Raw genomic sequence first — 22,933 nt, forward strand, 5'->3', positions numbered from 1 at the left:
CTAAAATCAACGTTTTTGTCGAACATTATAATACGCGATTTTCTGAAGTTTCGGAGATTTTGAATATTTTTGATGAAAAATAGTACTACTTTGAGCTTAAATATTTCCCAAGGTGGCAAATGGTGGCAGATCAAACAACTCCTACTTAAAAGTACAACAAAAAACCTTTAAAAGCAAGTGTCAATTGTCTGTATCTGTTTGTATCCTCAAAACTTATAGTTCTTTTAAAAATCCATCTCAGTCATGTTTATAGAACAATTAAAATGTACTTCGGATGCAATAAACGCCACTCAATAAACGTCACGTTGACAATCTATTTCTAACAAGCTGAGTTACCAGCATTTTTTTCGCCTATTTTCGAGTCGAAAATGAATGTAGACTTAAAATTATGTGGCGCAATTAATAAGAGAAACGCTTTCAAATAACTAACTTAAGTCTATTTTGTTCAATACCTTCGATTGGTGTCTTCAAAGGATCACACTCATAATGAGTTGGTACCGAATGGCCGAAACACAAACGGTCGAATGACGAATGGCCGAAATCCAAATGGCCGAATTTCAACAACAGTCACAGAAGGCCGTATTTTCTCGGAATGACTAAATAACTATTTAATTAGAAAACACGAATTCACAAGCAATTAACAATCAACTTTTCTCAAACAAAAAATAAAATAAGCAACACATCTTTTTGTTGTACTTTTAAGTAGGAGTTGTTTGATCTGCCACCATTTGCCACCTTGGGAAATATTTAAGCTCAAAGAAGTACTATTTTTCATCAAAAAAGCTCAAAATCTCCGAAACTTCAGAAAATCACGTATAATAATGTTATACAAAAACATTGATTGTAGCAAGATAACCAACTTTTTAGAACACTATGAACACGTAAAAGTTGACCAGAATAAGTCAGGGCTTAAAAACTGTTTTAAAGGGTTTGTCCACGAATAACGCTTCATAGATAATTTCCATGAAGAGATATAAGTATGGTGTCTTTAACAAAGTTGTTTGCATTGATATTTACTACAACTTTGCCGAAAATACCAAACCTGTATCTTGAATGTACGAGAAAATAAATTTCGTATCTCACTTTTAAGGGAATTGATCACCCAAAGATTTCTCTCACAAGAAGGGGCTTATTATACCAAGAAATGTTCCTAAAGACACTAGATGCGAAAAACTTCCCGTTTTTGCACAATATCGCACGATCACGTATTTCGCTGATTGGACCACTGTGCAGTGGTTCGACCCTAACGATATTATTTTAAACTAAGTTGTTTTCCACGAACAGTTTCTGGAAGTTATATTTTCACGCATTCTTTCATTATTTATTTTTATTGCTACACTGTTGCAGTTAGATTTGTGTAAGAATACATCTTATTAAAGTTTCCAAACGATTTTATATCTAAATACTTTAACTAGACTATTTTCAACACATAGAAGGAAAACTTGAAGCGGAACAGTACATTTCACTACTCTGAGTAATTTCATATTCGTTTGAATGAAAAATTATCTCATACACTTTTGTTTGAAATGCAATTCAAATGTATCCTTTACTATATCGAAAATAATGTTGAAATATAAAATAATATTAAATAAATTGAAAATGGGTCATTCCACGTCAAGTGACAAAGGAAAAGTAAAACTTGTAATGGACCTTCTTGGATTTTTACCAAATTCGGTCAGAATTCCAAGTTTGATGCCCCTTTTTATAAGCAAAAGCCGTCCTAAGTACCAATGTTAGTTTTATTGCACTCTTATTGCGGTTTTAAGACCAAAATAGGTCATATAAGAGTGTTATAAAACCCAAATTGCTACTTGGGCTGTTTTCGTCGGTGCTTATTTTCTTTTGCTTATATCTCCGAAAACATTAAGTTTAGAAAGGCACTATTTTCACAGTTTCAAAGAAAATTTCCCAATGAATTTATAAAAATAGTATTTTTTTTTAGTATCAATGTTGCCAAATATTTTTCTATTCGATTTGAAAACTAAATTTCTATTTTTCTCCCAATGAATACAATTTGAACTCCATCGTATTTCCCAGATTTTTTATATAAAAATCAAAAAAAAATTGACAGAGTTGCCAAATTCCAAAATTTAAACTAAAAAGCAGGCAACACTGCGCAAGGAAAATGTTATTACATACTGTATACATGCTTTCACAACAGGACATAGAGACTCTCTGCTTCATGAAAAAATTATTTTGCTCTTGGTTTTACTTAAGAAATTGGAGGCCGCTTTTTTCAAAACGCTTTCCCTGGATCGGCAAGGAATACTTCATGACAATAAGTGATTCTAATGTAAAAAAAAATCTGTGGAATACGATGGAGTCGGAACTTTTGAGATTAAAATGTATTCATTGAGAGAAAAATAGAACTTTAGTTTTCAAATCGAATTAAAAAATATTTGGCAGCACTGGTGCTAAAAAATACCACTTTTTTCGAATTCCTTGGGCAATTTTCTTTGAAAATGTGAAAATAGTATCTTTCTAGACTATATCCGGAGATTTAAGCAAAAGAAAATTAGCGGATTTGACGAAAACAAGGCTTTTGCTGATAAGGGGGGGGGGGCTCCCATAGAGGGAGGGGCAGTCCAATCGGCACCAAAAAAACAATAGTCGACTTACGCTTATTAACTACTTTCACCTAATGACCCAATTTACATCACAAGTAAGTCCCATTTACATAGGTCACTATGATGCGGAACGAATGGTCATTCTGTTTCGGACCAAAAATTCAACATGAAAAAAAGCAGGTTGGAAACCTACTATTTTGTAATTTTTAGTGTTTATATAGTACATCTATACAAAAAGATGCGATTTATGCAAAAATCTCATTTTGACAAAAATGGTCAATAGACTACTATAATTCGGAACGGCTCAATTAGAACCACCGTTTCAAAAAAACACTGATCTTAAGTTCGATCTCAGTCAAGCATGATGTCAATGAAAAGAACTTTCTCTTTCTATTTCGAAATGTTGCAGAAGGATTAGTTAATTAAAATAATTTTAACTTTACTTGAAATTAAATAAAAGAAAAAACTTTTTCCAAATTAAATTCTACTATTTTGATTTATTCGCCACAGATACGTATTTCGCCTGCGACTTGCAGGCTTCATCAGTTTTCGAAAGTTTAATTTCAGGTTTCGTGTTCTACTCAGACGCTCCAAAAAACTTTAGTGTAACTTTACTGTAATATTTTTCTATACCTATAAAACTCGGTTTGGAAGAAATGTTTACTATGTGCTTGGCATCACAAAAAGTCAAATAAACCTAATCGATAGTAAAAGTGCTTGTCTTGTATAAAGTTTTGATGCAGAAAGCCATTCTAAATGTTAACATAACATAAATAACGACTTGTGCTGTTTATGTTAAAAAACACCTGCCTAAACAAATTCGTTTGAATTGGTTACCAAGCCAACTATCATGACATACTTTATCCGGCACCATAAGAAGCCACAAAAACGTCAGTATTATCCTTGTTTACAGACAGCCCATTTTCCGCGACCGTTAAGATGACTTTATCCACTTTACGAAAATAAAACATATATTTAACCGCTTAAGAATGTCTGGCTGCTGCTGCTGTTTGGAGCGGTCAGTGGCGTCATCCTTCGGGGAGGCTCACGTCCCACAATGGATTAATCAGACGCCGAAAATCCATAAACGAACAATCTCACATCGCATATCTCCCAGGTGTAATAAAATGTGCGATCATCGATACTATCCGAAAGCTCAACAAGCACAAATTCTTCTGGATGCCATAAAATTTAAATGTTTGTTGACGGATGCTAATTTGCAGTGAATTCCAAGCGGAACACACACAAAAAATCGCCTTGCGCATTCCGATGTTGTTGGCTTTGGCTTGGACTGGCGGTCGGGAGCAAATGGAATGCAATTATCCGCGTTAAAGCAAACAAACTTGCCAACAATAAAACTAGAAGGAATTCAACCACGTTGCTTAATTAGCTTAATTCCATTGTGAGAATGTGTAGTCTTTTTTTAACGAACGATTTACGATCAAATGTGCTGGTGACTTGTGAGAAGCCGAATTGAGCCGACCGAAGTGACGTGTTGTGACGCGCAGCGCAGCACCAGCGCAGGTGTGCTTCCGCTCCGCCAAACTGTCGCCGCTACCGATCGTAAAACCATAATAATTTTTATGACACAATGGCAATGATAAATGTGAAGGTTTTAAATTGGCTTCGGAGAAGCTTACCGTGCAGGTTTTAGCATGCCATAAGTTACATGCAAATTTGCTAAAATTTCAAAGGTTTTCTAATTTTCAATTAGATATGTAAATGTCAATGTAAATTTGAGAAATTGAATGACATAAAACAGGCAGAACGAATTTCAATAAAAAAAACTATGAAACTAGTTATAAGGTAAAGGCCCAAAACCGGGCTGCTGTGATTCGAAATGACGATGAAAGTTTTGGCAGAACATCATCAGCCTGATCCTCCCTCAGAGTGAGTCCCCCCCCTCAACCACAGCATTGCTGGTTGTGATGTATTTTTCGGACCGTGGGTACCAATTTTGTGGGAAGCCATACTGGTTTCTGAGAAGAAGAACAGAGCAAAAAAAAATACAATATTTATAATAATGACTCGCCGAGAAAAATCTCGCTGGCTGCACCTGGGCGAAATGGCATGGCGGCCGGGCCGTGTGAACTTTCTCGGTCCCCCTTTTCCAAGAAGTCTCTTGCGTTGCGTTGCGATAAACAAGGCCATCTCTTCTTGGTCGGCCGGGTAGATCTTACCGGCACCGTATCAAGGCCCTATACTCAAGGTGTCTACATTTACTTACATGATGATGGCAGGAAATGTAATGAATGGTTATTTAACTTTATTATCTGTGTCGTTCGGGTGCGCTGTACGCGCCCCGTTGCGGTTGGCATCCGCGGCCGCCGGTTTAGTTGCGTGATTTATTTTGGTGCAGTATTTTCCGACCGGGACGGAACGGTAATTTTTCCCAAATTGTTGCCAGAAAAACATGGCTGGTCGATACCTGATTGCTACCCCAAGCGATCATGTTAATGATCGCGTTTATGTAACGGATAATAAAGCGCCTATTAGGTGATCTACGGTTATCGGAAACGAATTAACTTGCAGAGCCAATTATTAGGTAATTTCAATGTGGTCGAAAAATTACGTTCCCTGATTCGAAAAACAGGTTATTTCCTTCGTTACATGTACGCACGAAAATGCAAGCCATTGACACTTCTTTGTCAAAATTGCGCGCCCTGAGCACCGTTACTTTTCACTTATACCTTTCCTCGGACACGGCCGTTGAAAATCCTGTCCGGCAATGACCGTTTGGTCAAGTGTTTGCATACACTTTTTCTGCCAAATAATCGTGTGAACGGTCAAACTGTCGCCGGTGCACATTTATTTAACGTTACGACTAACGGTACAATGTGCCTCCGCTGGCTGGCTGGCTGGCTGACTAACCGGGATCAAATATCGATGGACATGTTTCGGCCGAAGCCGTTCGGCAGATGAAAATATATTATTATTAAATTTCCCGCTCCGGTCCGGTACAAGTTTGTTCGACTAACCGGAATCTTCGATTCAAGCATACCTGGGAAACCGCGAGCATCAAGAGCGAAAAAAAAAGCCATTTGAAGATGTTACTTTTCACGTACTCGCTGAGGCTGCTGTCGCCAGCCAGCGATGCTGGCTGGATGCTGGACACCTGGCGTTCTTGACGCGCGGTTCTGACGGGTGTGTAAAAACGTGAACAGAATTATCTTCAGCGTGTCAACACGGTCGGTCGACCAGAAGGAGTAAATTTATTTGAAATTACTTTTTTAATATCTTTACCCGAGCGAAAAGGAGCGGCCGTTACGTACACAGCTAACAATGTAACGTAAAACGGGCATTCACGAAGAAACGACTTTCCCGCTCGTTAACGTTGAAATCAAGGCGGTGCGTCCTAATGTTAATCGATTTTCGTTCTCGTCATGTTGACGGGGCCGGTGTCTGGATGCGCAAACAGAAGCTGAAAAGAAACATACATTGCAATGCAATGGTAGGTATGTGCAACAGTTTAAGCTAGCAGTCAAGAATGTTGGAACGTTGTTTGATGGCTCAATTGAACCGCTTGAAATGTCGTACCCAGCGGAACGACACGATGGTTTGAGTTTACAGTAATCGAAATAATATACTTTACAATCGTTGCTCATACTTCTTTCTTTCTTTCTTTCAATTTAATTTATGCGAAATAAAATAAATTGGTGTCTGTGTCCAACGAGTACCCTTTCAAATTATCTGGTACCTACCCATCAGGCCCAAAAACATATATTGTTTTAGAAGCATTTATGCGACAATTTTCGTATTACTCTGTGTTTGATTGCTTGATTTGATGGTGCTCGGACGTCCAATCTGGTGTCGCTCACGTAGGTGGGATAAATAAAGCACTTCCCAGCGTGTGCTTCAGTTATGTAGTTTTTTTTTCGTTTTGAAAGCTTCTTAATTTAAAGTTTTTGAGTTTCCATTTCATTTTCAATATAGATTAAATTATTTTTTCTGAATTTATTCTGAATTTCTGAATTCTGAATAATTTATTTTTACATATTTCTTTTATTTCGGAATATAAATAAAACAAATTCTGTTTTTTAGTTATACAGGAATCCAAACAAAATTATTCATCAGTTGATTTTTAGTACATTTGGAAAAGGTACGCCCATGTTTTTTAATATCCCTCATGGGGTTTTGTCTCTTTTAAATTTTATTTCTTAGGGTCGTTTTCACTTTCCCTTTCACTAGAGGCCAAAATTTTATCACTGCGGCTGACTTCCGAACAATTTGTGGGCCGGATCCACAAGGACAGCGTCCGGATTTGTGGACTGGAATCCACAAGGACAGCGTAGAAGAGGCAGACCCAGAGGCTCATGGCGACGCAGCTTAGCTACAGAGACTATAGATTACAGAGGCGACAAGGCACTCAAAAACCGCTAAATTTTGAATCAAACCGGAAAGTTGCCTTTATTTGTGATGGTACTCTCCGTTTTGATTCAAAATTTAGCGGCTTGTGAGTGCCTCATCGCCTCTGTAACCTGTAGTCTCTGTAAGCTTAGCCAACGACATCCGGGTTATAGACGAGAACCTGGCCTGGCGACCGGTAAAAGCCATGCCGGATAACCGTCTGCAGTGGAGATCTCTGAGTTTATCCCTTTGCTCTGCCGAACCGGCGGACATTTTTTTAGCGAGTAGGGAAATCTGCTCAGCACCTTAGAAGATACGGTACTATCAGACACCTGAGAAGACAACTCAGGGAGTGGGGTTTGGTATCCCGACCCCCCTACTGGGGCGTGAGGATCCAGACCCACTAAAACCCTACTCGAGTCTCCAGCCTCAATCTCCCCTGGCACCACCTTATCGGTATTACTTCCGGAAGGGCCTATTGTGCTTAACGCATACTCTTAGATAACTACTGGACTATGGTAGTTAGGCTGTTTATTCGCCGTTGATCGGCCCTCCAGCGGTTTTGTAACTCAAGTACAATCTGGGTAGCAGCCGCATTGACCGCTCCCCAGACGTCCGAGCTAGAACACATCCTTTGGACTGAGTTGTCCGAAGTAGTGTCCTGTCCGCTCACTGCCTGCATGTTGCTTGTCGCGCCCACGAAACGAGGGCATATAAAGAAAACATGTTCTGCAGTTTCTTCTACATCCACGCATTCGGGACACGCGGGGACTGGGGACGCGGGGATACTGTCCAAAACAACCATGCCCTGACAGAATCTGTGTCAGGTGGAAATTGACTTCGCTGTGGCACCTGTTGATCAACCTGGATACTTTCGGAATAAGTCGGTGTGTCCTCCGGCCCTTTGTGGAATCAGAGCATGCCCGCTGCCATGTGGTCATCGAGACCGATCTTGTGGTACTCCGTATGCCAGTAGTTCCACGTTGGTTGAAGCACTCAACGTCCTCACTGATGATGATGCCAATAGGCATCATACCCGCTAAGACGCAGATTGCGTCATATGAAACTATGCGATACGCACTCGCCATTCTCAAGCACATGAGACGATAGGTACTTTCCAGCTTACCTAGGTAGCTTTTGGTTCATAACGCCGATGACCACACCGGTCCGCCATACCTAAGTACGGACTGGACCACGTTGGCTAAAAGCCTCCGCTTGCTGCCATATACCGCAGAGCTATTAGACATCATACGAGACAATGCCAAAATAGCTGTGGAAGCCTTCTTGCAGGCATAGTCGACGTGGCTCCCGAACTTCAGCTTGTCGTCGACCATGACTCCCAGGAGTTTTGGACCGCGTTGATGAAATAGTGCAGTCCCCGACGTTGATATTTCCTTGCTGCACTGACTTGCGGTTGTTCACCACGATAAGCTCCGCTTTATGATGCGCTAGCTCCAGTTTCCTGGAGCGCATCCAATCTTCGACAATGCTTATAGAGTGGGCAGCAGTCAACTCAACCTCTCTGATAGATTCATCGTAGACTTCTAAGGTGATGTCGTCCGCAAAGCCGACAATCACCACCCCTTCCGGAAACTTTAGCTTCAACACCTCGTCATATATGACGTTCCACTCCACCGGACCCAGTATGGAACCTTGCGGAACCCCTGCGATGATTGGAACGCACTTCTGACCCTCCTCGGTGTAGTAGCACAGCACACGATTCTGGAAATAATTTTCCAGAATCCTGTACAGCGACACCGGCACTTGGACGTCCGGAAGCGAGTTAGCTATGGAGTCCCAACTAGCGCTATTAAACGCATTTCTCACGTTGTGCGTCACAATTGCGCAATAGCGGATACCCGTCCTCTTACGCTGGATTGCCACCTCGGCTGTTTTAGTGACAGACAGGATGGCATCCACCGTAGATTTGCCTTTACGGAAGCCAAATTGGTTCCTTGACAGGCCGTTTGTTCCCTCCACGTACTGTTCGAGTCTGTTAAGGATAACCCTCTTCAGTAACCGTCGCTTCCTCCCCAACCTCTAAGCCACCGTCGCCCACGTTACTTTGGATGTTCGGCATGGAGACTGACCATCCTACGCTATGATCTGAGATACTGGAACGTCAGCCGTGGGACGACTCAGTGGCTTGAGGCCAGGGCCTTGGCTCGTGGCGCGGAAAGAGGCCCTCGATTATTCGCTCCAGCATCTCTGGCGATCGCTCTGCGGGCGCCATCACGCCCTTGGTCTTTGCCATTACGATCCTGTAGGCATCACCCCACGGGTTCGTATTAACACTAACACATAACCTTTCAAAGCAGGCTCGTTTACTAGCTTTTATCCCACTCTTAAGCGCTGCGCGTGCAGCAACAAGTGCTTCTCGATATTCAGCTCTACCTTCGTCCGAACGAGCTCTTTGCATAATTCTCCTCGCACGAAAGCACGCTCCGCGGAGTTCCGCAATTTCAGCTGTCCACCAGTAAGCCGGTGACCTCCCATACCTAGGTCGGCTTTTCCTAGGCATGGCAGCGTCACACGCTCGTGACAGTACTCAATCAACTGATCAGCGTTCGGATCGGGCATACCGCGATCACCGCGCTCTCTTCGGATCGCTTCCACAAATATTTCGGGATCGAAGTATGATGTCTTCCATCCACGGGTGGTTGGCGTGGCGGCTCTACTCGCCGCCTGCCGCCTCGTTATCTGACCGACACCATAGCGGACCGCCTGATGGTTACTGTGAGTGTAGCCATTGTCTACCCTCCAGTCTCCTATCAGACGAGGTCTGCCGAAAGTCACGTCGATGTTAGACTCCGCACCGTTCCTACTGAAGGTACTTGTGTTGCCGACGTTGGTCAGATCTACGTTAAGCTTTGCCAGAGCCTCAAGCAGAATCCGACCCCTATGGTTCGTGCGACGATTTCCCCACTCTATCGCTCAAGCGTTAAAGTCGCCCGCCACAACCACCGGCCTTAAACCAGTCAGCACAACTGATACTCGGTCTACCATCCGCGTAAACTGTTCGATAGACAAACTCGGCGGAGCATAACAGCTGCAGTAGAACACTCCACCCACTTTGGCAACCGCAAATCCCTCGCCTGCGGTTGACACAACCTCCTGAACCGGGAACCTGCTTGTCGTCCATATAGCCGCCGTCCCAGACCTACACGAGACCCAGTTGCCGTTTCCGGCAGGGAGACAGCCTGGTATAAGATGCGGCGATCGCAAAAGAGGCATGAAATAGCCTAAAAGCGGTTTTCCAGCACAGTGGTTGCTTCCGGGAATTCGAGCTGCTTTCGAAGGCTGGTGCCGGATACTGTTAAGGAGAAGATTCTCCATGATTTCAAGTGGCCAGATGGGATCTTGAAGAGCTGGAGAATCCTCGAAATGTGACCGAGAGCGTGATGGTTGCCAACGACATGGGGATGACCGTAGTGGCTAAGGGTACCCTGGTAGTAGCTGATGTAGGAGCGGAATCTAGTATGATCAATGTTACGGTTATGCTTCGTATTTCACAGCTTGCTATGAACCAGATTACAGCGCCGAAGATTTGATCTTCGAATTATCTTCATGAAGGACTGGTGTGAAGTAATCAATCCGGCTGGGGACGTGATTGTGATTGAAGAGCATCTGGTGACCTGGAGCTGTGGCATAGGCGAATGAGACATCTCAGAGTCTCAAGCGACTTTGTGGCATGGTGTTGGGAGTGCAATTCAACGAGGTGGAACTTTCGTCATGTGTTCAGTGCTTGCGTGGGAAGCATCAACATGCCCCCAGGGAGAAAAGCGCTCAAGTCGAAGTAATGCCATTTGCGGAAAAGCGGAAAAGAACGTTGGCTACTTTGCAAGAGCGAAGCATATAGATTTGCGTCGTCATTTCGTTAAGGAACAAGTTGAGAGGAAATCCATCAAGCTACATAACGTTGAAACTGAATTACTAGCTGCAGATGTCCTGAGGAAAATTGTTCCCTACCCAAAACTACAAGAAGCAAGACGGCTCTAAGCAAGAGCTCAAGAAATTAATTTGTCTTACAATAAATTTTACTGAGAAGGTGTCCCAGTGTGGCCCAATCTTGGCCCGTCAGTGGTTATTGTTTATTTGTAGTTGATGAAGAACATTAGTAACCATGGAAATTGAATTTGACAGGTCATATATACTAAAGTGCAATGAAAATTTTCGACATTGTGTCATGGTTGCCATGATCATAAAATTTGTTCGTTATGTTTTCACACAATTACGATAAAACTTGTCAACAAAAATAAACATAGGTACTCTAACTGTAAACTATTTTGACCGTGACAGACTGAGTCTCATTCGCAAGATTCTAGCTTGTCAATATATAAAAATAATACCTCCGAAAATTGCTACGACGACAGCGGTGATTAATTATCTCCCCAATCGTACCGTACCGTAGGCAGCAATCGCCATTGCTGGCGCGAAAACCGATGTAGATCTAAGGGCGCCCTACCGTTCCGCTCATTCGGTTCGATATAAATTCAAATGTATTCAATCCCAAAAATGAATTATCAAATTATCACGTCGTGAAAAGCTTATTTAAATCATTTCAGCACTGGCTGCGAACCGCGCCGCCATTCATGTCAGCCAGGTCGTCAGGCAGGAGTGGGCGGGTTTCGCTAAAACCACGACCGCGCAGCGCGCACTGCTGCTGGGCAGCTGGCCAGGGTAGGCACGTCGTCGGCCGGTCACGGCGTTGATCAGTTTTAGTATCTCTAAAATTACGATCCCTTGTAACAGATAAGCCGGTAAATGGTCGCCGCAAATCAACGCAAACACCGAATGCGTGTGATTTCGGAGTGTCAACTTGATCGAGAATCGTGACTGGCAGCCAGCGGCCGAAAGCTGAGAGATTCTTCGAGATTGCGTCGAATACTGTTTGTTTCAGAAGACCGGGTACTAGCATAATAAACAGCCTGTTTTTGACGCCAGAGGATTATGGGTTTGGAATTCTTACTATTAGTCTAATTTTTCAACATCCGACACGGTTTCGTCGTTACGACGATAAACTCCATTCCACTTGTTTTTTTGCCACCGGCCACCGGCCGGGTCCAAATCCAAGTTCTGTTGGATAGCCTACGGTGAGCGTGAGCTTGTCATATTATATGAAATTAAAACTAATCAATTTGTTCCACACTTGTTGATCGTTTCAACTGGCAAGACGACGGCCGCTCGGACGGCACCGCTGCGCTGGGACTGGCAGGAAAGGTGGGTAAAAAACGAACAAAACAAACAAGTTGGACATATCCCTGTAGCCGCGTAGTGAGCTTTTACGTAAGAAGGCTTACTGGATGTGAAGACTTTGGTGCAATAATTCAAAACCAAACGAACCAGGCGATCTCGCGCTCCGGTGGTGGTCTCGGACGGAACCCACCGCCGAGCGCGTCGGGTCATCGACGAGCGGCGAAGTCATTAAACACAACAATATCGCCAAGATCGGTTGCCTGACCGGGGTGCCTTTCGTGGCTGGTGTTGATCGTGCGGTACAAATAAACGTGATAAAAACGAAATAACGTTTTTTTTTTCAACTTCTTCTGGAAGGCTTGACGTCCACTAGGGTCTCGGAAATGGGCGAACAATAACAAATCTGGACTGGCTGCTGCTGCTCCGGTGGTGGTCATGAAGTTTGCCTCTTTCCTCCGCACGTGTATGCTTATTCGGTGGGCTTGCTTGATTGGGTTCGGTTCTTTTTGTGTGACTGTCAGATTGACCAACCTCGCTTGCGTCCGTTGGTCGTGTCACGTCCGCGCTGGATGTTTAATGAAATCATAATGAAATTGGACACACATCAGCTGCACAGTAAGGGAGGCACTCAATGACGGGTACTTTTATCGAAGCAAATAAAATGCAGATAGGACCAGCACCAGTCATACGACTGGTTTAATCCAACATATGATCGTTGGTTTCTTCTAATTCAACTGACAAACGTCGTGTTGGATGACACTGATGCTGATGCAATTGGCGCTGCCAAAGTGTTCATTGGTGGTCCCGTGGGCTGACTATTAGATTATAATCGGATTATGATAGGATTATCGCTGATTTTGCCATTTGATTTCTTTTGAATAAGAATTCCTGTGCTTATTATGCTTTGCTTTAGTCTTGAATGAAATAAACATATTCATAACAAGACTTGGCATAGAGGAACATTCTTGTTACTCGTTGTAGTGTTTCCTTTTTTGGTTATGAATTCAACGAGAAATAGTCGAATTTTTCAGATTCACAAACAAATCTATTTTAATTATTCTACATAAACTCCTCTATCGGGGGCCAAACAGAATGCTACGTTAATGGGTGCGTCAACATTATTCTGACAATTTTTTTGTAGGCTAACTGTCAAATTGGGACTGATGCAACTTGTACAGACCACCTTGTTACTCTTCAATTGCAATTACGCCTCCAGCCAGATTGATTACTTCGCATCAGTTTTTCATGAACCGCAAATCTTCGACACTAATTTATCTGGTTCATAAGCAAGCACATCGGCACCATTAATCTTAATCCATTCAACGCCAGCATCAGCTTTTATTTCCAGGTCAACCTTAGCCACCACGGTTGTTGGTAACCATCACGCCGTCGGTCACGTTTCGAGGATTCTCCAATTCTTCAATCTGGCCACTTGACATCTTGGAGAATCTTCGCTTTGACAGTATAGGTTCTATTACTTTTTGGAGCATAAATTACACTAAATACTGAGTTTTGTGCCCAATTAAAATTCATCACTATATTTACGCTTTTTCACGGTCGATTTTTCAGTAATGTATTTCGGCCGTTCCATTCGTCACATCACTTGCGAAACTTAACTTGAGGCACAGAAAACTTTAATTTACCACCCGAACAGTTAATATTTAATAAAATAGCACAATGATTTTGCCCAAACCGTTCACTTGAATTGATAGGAAAAACTTTACTTCGTTTCGATTGCAATTCCGAATCCATGACCGTCGTTGCTGTACATTACCAAGGGAACGGGCGAATATCTGGAGTGATGTCAACGTAAATATTTGAGCATGAAATTGACCAATTATTTTCGCTGTTAAATTAACGACCATAGAGTGTCGATAATATACTTAAATTCAAAATTCACCGTAAACAACATATTAAGTGATAGAATTATTGTCGAATCTAGTTCAACAGCAAAAATAGATTCGCGATTCTACGTTTCATAACTGTTCATAACAGATTATTACCTACTACATACCTAGGACAGGACATGACACGTTGTATCGCAAAAGAGCCAATTTGATGTCAAAAAAGAGCCAGCTTCCTGATTGGCTGATTTCATGCGTGTACCTGAAGAAACAAAAATTCACAAGGGAAGCGCAAAAGTGTTGCTGAAAATCACAGCAAACCCTGAAGCAATTAAGTTTTTCACGTTACTAGGTTTTTAAGACGTTGTTTATCGTAGCGTGTTAACATAAAACAAACTAAAGCGAAATGTAAGTATTATTCGATTAGATTGGATCTATTTTTGTGTAATTAGTGATCAACTAGGACAAGTGGCTTCTATCATAAACTGCAGCTGCATTCTTGGAAACACTTTTCGCTTGTCACAAGAAGAAGTCACATGCTAGCTACATACTAGAAACTCTGTTCCACAGAGTGTCTGTTCTGCTGGACGAAAAGCCATAGCATAAACAAAACTATAGTGGCAGCAGTACGTGTATTGTATTAGTAAGTAAGTAAGTATTGAAATCAGTAAAAAATACACAGCTGGACTCTAACGATCTTCACCGTGAACATAATAAACCGCCGAGAAAAGCTTCAAAAACGACGAAGTGTGCAATAATTGGGTGGCGTGCAACAATTGGCAAATTACCCTAAATGCTGTACTGACGTTTGGAAAAATTTCTCCTTGTTTAGCTCGTTACTTTCCAGCTTTTTACGAGCCATAATATTTGACATTTCCTTAAGGGGGCATAGTACTTTTTACGCCATATTTTTTGCCTTATTTCAAATATTTTTTTCTCGATAACGCGAAAAGCGAATCGATTCGGGTTTTTTGCATTCTAAACATTGCACTTCATACTAATATTTGCAATTTTGTTTGCATATGTGAACCTCTTCCCCTCTCCCCTACGGCTCCTTGAACATGATCATTCGAAAAAAACATGATTTACGGTACCATGGATTGGCGCTGGGGGGCTTACTCGAATTGAAAAATTCCAAAACGACATGAAAGTAGTATATTAAATTATCTCGTGTTTGACCCATCCTTTTTTTGAAATTCGAACGCACAACAAAATGGCGGATATTCAAACATAAAAGTAAGGTTTTTAGTCGAAAAAATTGACTTTAAGAAATTCTAAAAAATACAAAAATTACAATATCAAAAAAACGATGGGTCAAACACTAGATAATTTTATTGGCTTTGAAACAAAAAAAGAATCATGAGAATTGCTTGAGCCGTTCTTGAGATATTTATGGTACCGACTTTCAAAACCTGGTTTCGAGAAAAACGACGTTGAAGTTTTTATTCGCTGTGTAATCGCTCCAGACATGCGCGGTACAAATAGCTGTAACTTTGTCAATTTTTGGAATTCATCGAAATGACTTGAAACACATATGGTCAAAATGTCAATCTTTCAAAATAATCAATAAAAAAAATTTCGATTTTTTCAAATTGGAAAAGTACTGTACCCCCTTAAGGGGACATGAACGACTAAAAATTTTGAAAAAATCAATATTTTTTTTTTATTTTCAGATTTTGATTCTGCAATCTTTTCCGCTTATTTTGATCCGACCACGGGAAGTGGCTAAAAAACGATCATACACATAAGCATTCCAATGCAACGTGGAACAACTTCAGCGGAATAAAAGACCGCTCCTGGAAAACTATGATTTTCAAACTTTATGTACCTTTTTCTCAGAAACTACACAACGTATTGGAACAAACTTTTCTTTTTCTTTTTCGTTTTTCTCAAGCTGTGTTGTATTTACGACACTAAAAAGTTATAAAAGCAAGTAGATACAATTTACACAGATATGTCTAAGGCTTTTGACGTAATAAATATTGATGCGATCGCAACATTGCTGCCAAAATATGGAATAGGCGGTATAAATCTGAGGTGGATAAGCGACTATTTAAAGAATCGATCGCAATATGTCAAGATTGACAAGAGCAAGTCAGCTCCATTCCCGGTCTGGTCTGGTGTCCCTCAGGGGAGTCATCTTGGGCCATTGCTTTTCGTCACAGACATGAATGAGCTCCCGGAACTTCTCCCTGGAGTTCACATCTTAATTTATGCTGACGATGTGAAGGTTTTTCTCCCGGTGAAATCTGTTAAGGACTGTCGAATTCTTCAGGATGGTGTACAACATTTCATCGGATTCTGCAAAACGTTCGGCCTAAAAGTTAATACGAAGAAGTGTAATCTGGTGTCCTATACCCGAAAAACAAATAAATTGCTATTTGATTATTACATGGACGGTGAAATAATACCAAGAAGAGACCATGTATGCGATCTGGGGGTAGAAATGGACAGCGAGCTTAACTTCATCCGGCATACTGAAAAGGTTGTTGCAAAAGCAAATTCTTTATTTGGCGTGATCAAACGACTCAGTGGAGAATTAAAGGATCCGCATACTATCATCTCATTATACAATGCCTTGGTACGCAAGTGTAATATGGCAACCATTCTACGAAGTGCACAAAAAGCGAATTGAGCGAATCCAAAAGAAATTTATTCGCTATGCCCTGCGGAAATTAGGATGGACCGGAGAGATGCCTAACTATAAATCGTTATGCTTATTGGTTGGAACGGAAAGTTTGGAGAGCAGAAGGCGTACGACAGATGCTCTGTTCTTAAAGGACATACTCGCCGGCAGGTATAATTCGCCATATTTATTAAGCCAAGTGACCGCGAATGAAGGACGTTCGTCGTTAAGAAGTGTTAGACCTTTTCGTTTGACAAATAGAGTTCAAAATTACGCCAGAAATGAGCCAATGTATAGAATGATGGCCACATTTAACAATCATCGTGACATTATAAATGTTGACTTGACCAAGAAGCAAATTAGAGATAATCTGAGAATATTTTATGTAAATTATTTGTAATTAGTAGGTAATAACTATGTAACATTTTTTTTTTTAATATCGATAATGGGCAGAGCCTAACATCAGTCAAATAAATAAATAAATAAATAAATAAAAGCCTTTGCCAAGCTACTACTAACAAAACAAAACAAGTTTTTTCCAATACATTTCCGAGAAAAAGGTACATAAAGTTTAAAAATCGTGGTTTTCCAGAAGAGGCATGTTATTCCGCTGAAGTTGTTCCACGCCGCACTGGAATGCTTATGTGTCTGATCATTTTTCGGCCACTTCCCGTGGTCGGATTATTACAAAATTAGTATCAAAATAAGCGGAAAAGACTGCAGAATCGAAATCTGAAATTAAAAAAAAAGATTTTTTCAAAACTTTTAGTCGTTCATGTCCCCTTAAACCAAACCCCAGAATGCGACCCCGCTTTTAACTCAAAATAACAAATTACAAATAAAAGGAAAACATTTTTTGATTCCTTTGAAATATTATCCAAATTTATCAGTATATTACATAGCCATGCATATGTATTGATGATAACTGTCATAGTGTTATAAAAGTTGAATTATGTTCCGAAGGCGTGTCGAATTCTAACTTAAATGACAAATGAGATGGTATACCTAAGGTTCCTTTCACCAATAGGTGGATTAAATCGGGTTTTTTGTGGAAAACATGCAAATTTCTTCCACGTAAACAGCTACTAACACGGTATCATGAATTCGTTCAGTCCAAGCTGCAGTACCTTATTTCGATATGGGGAGCTGCAAACAAAGCACAGATGATGTCGCTTCAACGTCTACAAAACCGTTATTTAAAGGCTATATCCCAAAAATCCCGTTTATACCCGACAATCCACTTATACAGAGAATCTGATGGACCTGTACTGCCAGTATCAGCGTTACGGGAATTACAATGCGTTGTACAAATACATAGTATGTTGTACAATACAAATACGCACCACAACATGCGGATCGACATTTCAAGTCACAGCTACGGTACAAGAGGTCGTGCTAATCTAATCCTCAGAAGGCCGAACACGGAGCTGATGAAAAAGTCCTTCTCTTACTTCGCAATACCACGATACAATATTGTAGGATAAGAATGTTAAATGTTGAAATGAATCAAATATTAAATGAATAAAATGTTAAATAAAATTCTAAGTTAAATAATATTATACGTGAAAAAAGAAAATGATACATATTTCTCAAGTTGATATCCGAAGTCCGCCAATTTGCATTAGACAGAGTACATTTTATTCATTTAATATTTGATTCATTTCAACATTTAACATTCTTATCCTACAAATATGTTGCCTGTCTCAATAAAAAATGAACGAATTCAATAGAAATTCAAAGGAGATGTTAAAGCTCACTTGCGGAAAAATTTATGTTACCACATATTATAAACACGTGACGATTAAAAAGAACACCTACAGCCATATTGCTTGCTGCCATCCATGACGTCCCGGTCCTGAGGTCGGAGTTGAAACCGGGGTCTGTCAGCCTACATTTTTAGGCAAGTATGCGTGATTTCAAGATCTTTCCCTCCCTGAAGTTTTTCAACTTCTAGCAAATTTTTCAGGGGATCATAGAGTACTACATTTGAAGAAAAAGATTCTTCTACGCATATGGTCAAATTGCAGAGTTATTAAACATTTTTAATTTTCAATTCGGTTTGCCTTAAATTAGTTGTAGTACAAAAAGTATGCTGAAAAGTATGTTGATTTCATTCGAAAGCTGAGAAGAAATTTAGTTATACGCAAAGAGTTCTGAAATAAGTGTTTCTCACGGCATTTTCATCAATTTATTTCCAAAAAGCATGAAAATTTTATTGCTTTTATTTACCAATTTGAACCTCTGGTATCATTCTATAATTTGTTCTTTGGCGTGAAACGGCTATCTCTTTTAGTTTCGTTGCAATTTAATTTTAAACGTATCGTGTTGAGAGTTAAATTAGTATCTGAAAACTGCTCGAATTCATACATCACGCATAGCACACAAGGGCACCGCATGCGACGGCACACTTTAACACATATGAAAAACAACAACAACAACAATGTTCTCCATAAATTGAGGGTTCGCCTTCACCTTTACTTGCATAATCCTGCAAATCTCAAGCCGCTTAGGTTTATCCGCTCCGCAGGCAACAGCTCTTGAACTTTTCGTGTGGAAAGGACGCCCAACAGACGGAGGAAATTTAAATTTACATTTAAACAACAATTATCAGGTTCGTTGTTTGTCAACCTTTAGCTAGCTAAGGGATCCACGGATACCGAATTCAAGTTATCCTTAGACCCTATGATTCGTTGGTATAGCGTAACTCTTAAACTGTATAGGACTTGAAAGAAATATATTTTTGAAAATGAACAAACCAATCTTGTAGTTCATGTTGTATTGAACGTGAAATGATAAATTGGCAGAATAATGTGGTATTTTCATGCCGAATTGAAGAAACTGTACTGCATTTTCACGAAACACGAATGTTTCTTTCTTAAGTTGTAGTAAAATATCCTTTGCATTTGGTTGTTATTGAGAAACGTAATTTTTTAACAGCACAAAATGGAAGAAGCAATTCACACATTTAAAACCGGTTTGCAATAATCATCACCCAGGCTGTACTGCCTATTAAAATTGCCGGCTCAGCAATCGCGTTGCAGACTCAAGCCATTGAACCATGGCAACCGATAGCCTACTAAGCTACCTAGTGATTATACAAGCACTGCTGGCTTGCCTGTTGCTGGACCGATCGAAACAGGAAGACCCGATTGCCGGTGATCTTGGATTTGGTTTAGAACTGATTCTTACCAAATTGGACGAACTAAACCTCAGGTGAGGGCACTTTAGCACTTTCGTTTGCTGATGAATTGTTTTTTTTTTCATGTTTTGATCACAGGATCATGACCTTAGAACAGCAGAATCAAGTGCTTACCGAAATGTTGAACAAAACCATGGGTTGCATGAAAAATCCAATGTCGTTTAAAAACAGAAGGTCAAGTTTCGATAACGATAATGTAGCACCTGGGTTTTACTTTTACTGATATAGTTACGTTGTTCCGTTAGCAAAATTTGTTAGATTAAACTTATTGGTCGGTAGTTGCGTACCATAAACGTGGATGACACAATATATCGTAGTCAACGTCAGTAGCCTAAAGCCGGGGTAGCTCGTGCTGATTCAGGCAGTCGTCTCCATTTAACTCGAACTTTGGCCACACGTCGCCAATTTTCCAGTCGTTTCAAAAGTCACAAATCACTTTCGACATAATCGTGCCATCTTGCACGTTGAACCCCCTGTTCCTGGTGCCAGTGAGGTTGTTGAAGATATCTGTTTCCGTCGCACTATCGTCCGGCATTCTTACGACGTGTCTGGCCCACCGTAGCCTACTGACTTTCGCGAAATGTACGATGGGATTCGCTCTAAGCAATGCCTGTAGCTCGTGAGTCATACGTCTCCACCACTTTTCACTTTCAGTTTGTACTCCACCAAATATCCACAGTACCTTTCGGACAAGGCAAGGGCGCGTATATCCTCCGTGAGCGACCTTTCGAGTTCATAAAGAACTACTGCCCTAATAAAAAATTTGTGCATTATCAGCTTCGTACGATAGCGTATGCTTCTTGATCGTAGCGTATAGCGAAGGGCAAAGTAGGCTCGATTTCCCGCTTGAAGCGCCGCTGGATTTCCTTACTAATGTTGTCCGCGGTCACCAGCAATCCAATATACACGAATTCATCTTCCACTTCTAGTTCGTCGCCGTCAAGGGTTACCATCCGTGAGAGGCTTGCGTTTAGTCCCTTGGAGCCACTTCCTTTCATGTTTGTGATCTTTGAAGTATTTATTATTAATCTGATCTTCCCAGACTACTGCTTTCAATCTGGCGTAGGTTGCCTCCGCCATCACAAGGTTTCTAGTCTCGAAGGGTGTGTCCCCGAGATGCGCACGAAACACACCACTCGATCCAATAGCTCTGATCAGTAGCGTCAGTTTATCTGGGAAACCGTCTTCATCCAATAAGTGCAATTCCTGGTCTTGATCGACTGGTTCGTGTGATGCGTGCACATCGTGCCCAACATATCTGCTGGGTGGTAAAAATCTGGACCGTAGTTGCGCGAGCCTCCATAAAGCCCGCTTGGTAAATTACAAAGCAAACTTACAATGAAGAACGCAGTTATAATATTGTCAATTGCAAGGAAAATTGTACCATCCAAAGTGCGATATCGCTCATAAATGTGCTATTTTGCATTAAATCGTTTCGGTCTCTTCGGCGCACTTATTGCATGGAATATAACGAAAAAGTGCGCCGAAGATACCGAAACGATTTAATGCAAAATAGCACCTTTATGAGCGATATCGCACTTTGGATGGTTCAACTTTCCTTGCAATCAGCAATATTAAAATTTCCTTTTTTTTTTGCTTCAGTGTCCTGATGAGTAAAATTACTGATATTTACTGATAGTTATCAGTAACGTACTGAAATTACTGATAGTTATCAGTAACGATTTTTAATGATAGTTCCCATCCCTAGAACACACTGTGACGGTTTTAAGGAAATGTCGGAAAATCCATATTCTAACTTTTGGGACAATGATCCTTGTTTGGTATTTTCCATTATGGGTAAAATTGTGAAGCACCTGTCAATCGTGCCGCATTTTTAAATTTTTTTAAATAATCGGTTTCAAGTAGCTAGAGACCCGTAAGGGTAAGAGAAGAAGCTTACACTTTATAAGCTACAGATTACAAGTTCCACACATTCAAAACTTTGACGTTTTCCTACTTTTTTTAAAACCGGTAAATTTGGCATCAGGACAATTTCGGACTTCCGGAACGGAATCGGACCGGACCCGGAACAGAGCCAAATTGGACCGGATCGAAATCGGACCTAAAAAGTTCGTTCCGATTTTTATCCGGACCGGAACTCGGACCTCGATTTTCGTTCCGATGTCGAACACTAAGTATGGCTCGTAAAAAGCTGGATAGGACCTACTGATTCCCCATATAACCTAATAGAAAGACTTCCAATAGCAAATGGTAGAACAAAATGATAATACGTTTGTTGACTAACTAAATTCATGGATTACTAGGATCTCTAACACAATTTCAATTTCAATTTCAAAGGAAAACGGGTTTGAAGCTTTTCGAAGTATAATGGTGCAAAAATTGAACAAACGAGCCAGAACAAAGGGAAACGCGCAAGGTAGAAAAGGAAAAAAAATTGATATAAAAAAAGGAAAACCGTGACAGAATGGGAGGAAAGATAAAGCAAAATCTAGGTGCTACATTCCGTTTCCGAAATCGGATCTTCTATTATTATTCGACAGACTTTGTTAGCCCAGCTGTCAGTGAACAGGGGAATTACAGTGCTACGATCCTATTGACTCTAGCAGTCTCTCCCTGCTGAGATTCGAACATACAACGGCTGACTTTTTAGACCAGCGTCATATCACGAGGCCATCTGGGAGGGTTGTGAGGGATTACGAAACATAAAAAGAAAACAAAAAGTGAAAAAGAAAAAATCTAGAGAGAAAAGGATGGGAAATGAGGCATGGCAGGAAATGAGTAACTGGCAAATTGAAAACGAAAAAAGGGGGAAGAGAAAACTGAAAACAGGAAAAATAATAACAAAATCGAGTGAAATTGACAAAACTGACCAGAAACCAAAAAAAGGGACAGAATATTTCGTGTCCGTGTCCGGTTTGAAGTAAAATTGCAACTTCAGATTAAAATCAAATTCTAGTCTAATTGATTGTCCAAAGTCAAGTTCAATTACACGTTCGAATTTAAGCCAATTTAATTAGAATTTATTTCCAAATTCAGGTTAAAATTTACGTCAAATTTAATGATTTCAAATCCAGTTTGAATTCCAAGTTTTCGACCAACTCGGTTTTTTTCCAGACCAAAACATTCTTTTGAAATACCAGTTTGCCCACCTTTTGTTTATATCAGAGCCTGCTAGTGACAATAGCTAAAAATT

Source organism: Sabethes cyaneus, chromosome 2 (assembly GCF_943734655.1).
Source record: "Sabethes cyaneus chromosome 2, idSabCyanKW18_F2, whole genome shotgun sequence".
NCBI lineage: Eukaryota > Metazoa > Arthropoda > Insecta > Diptera > Culicidae > Sabethes > Sabethes cyaneus.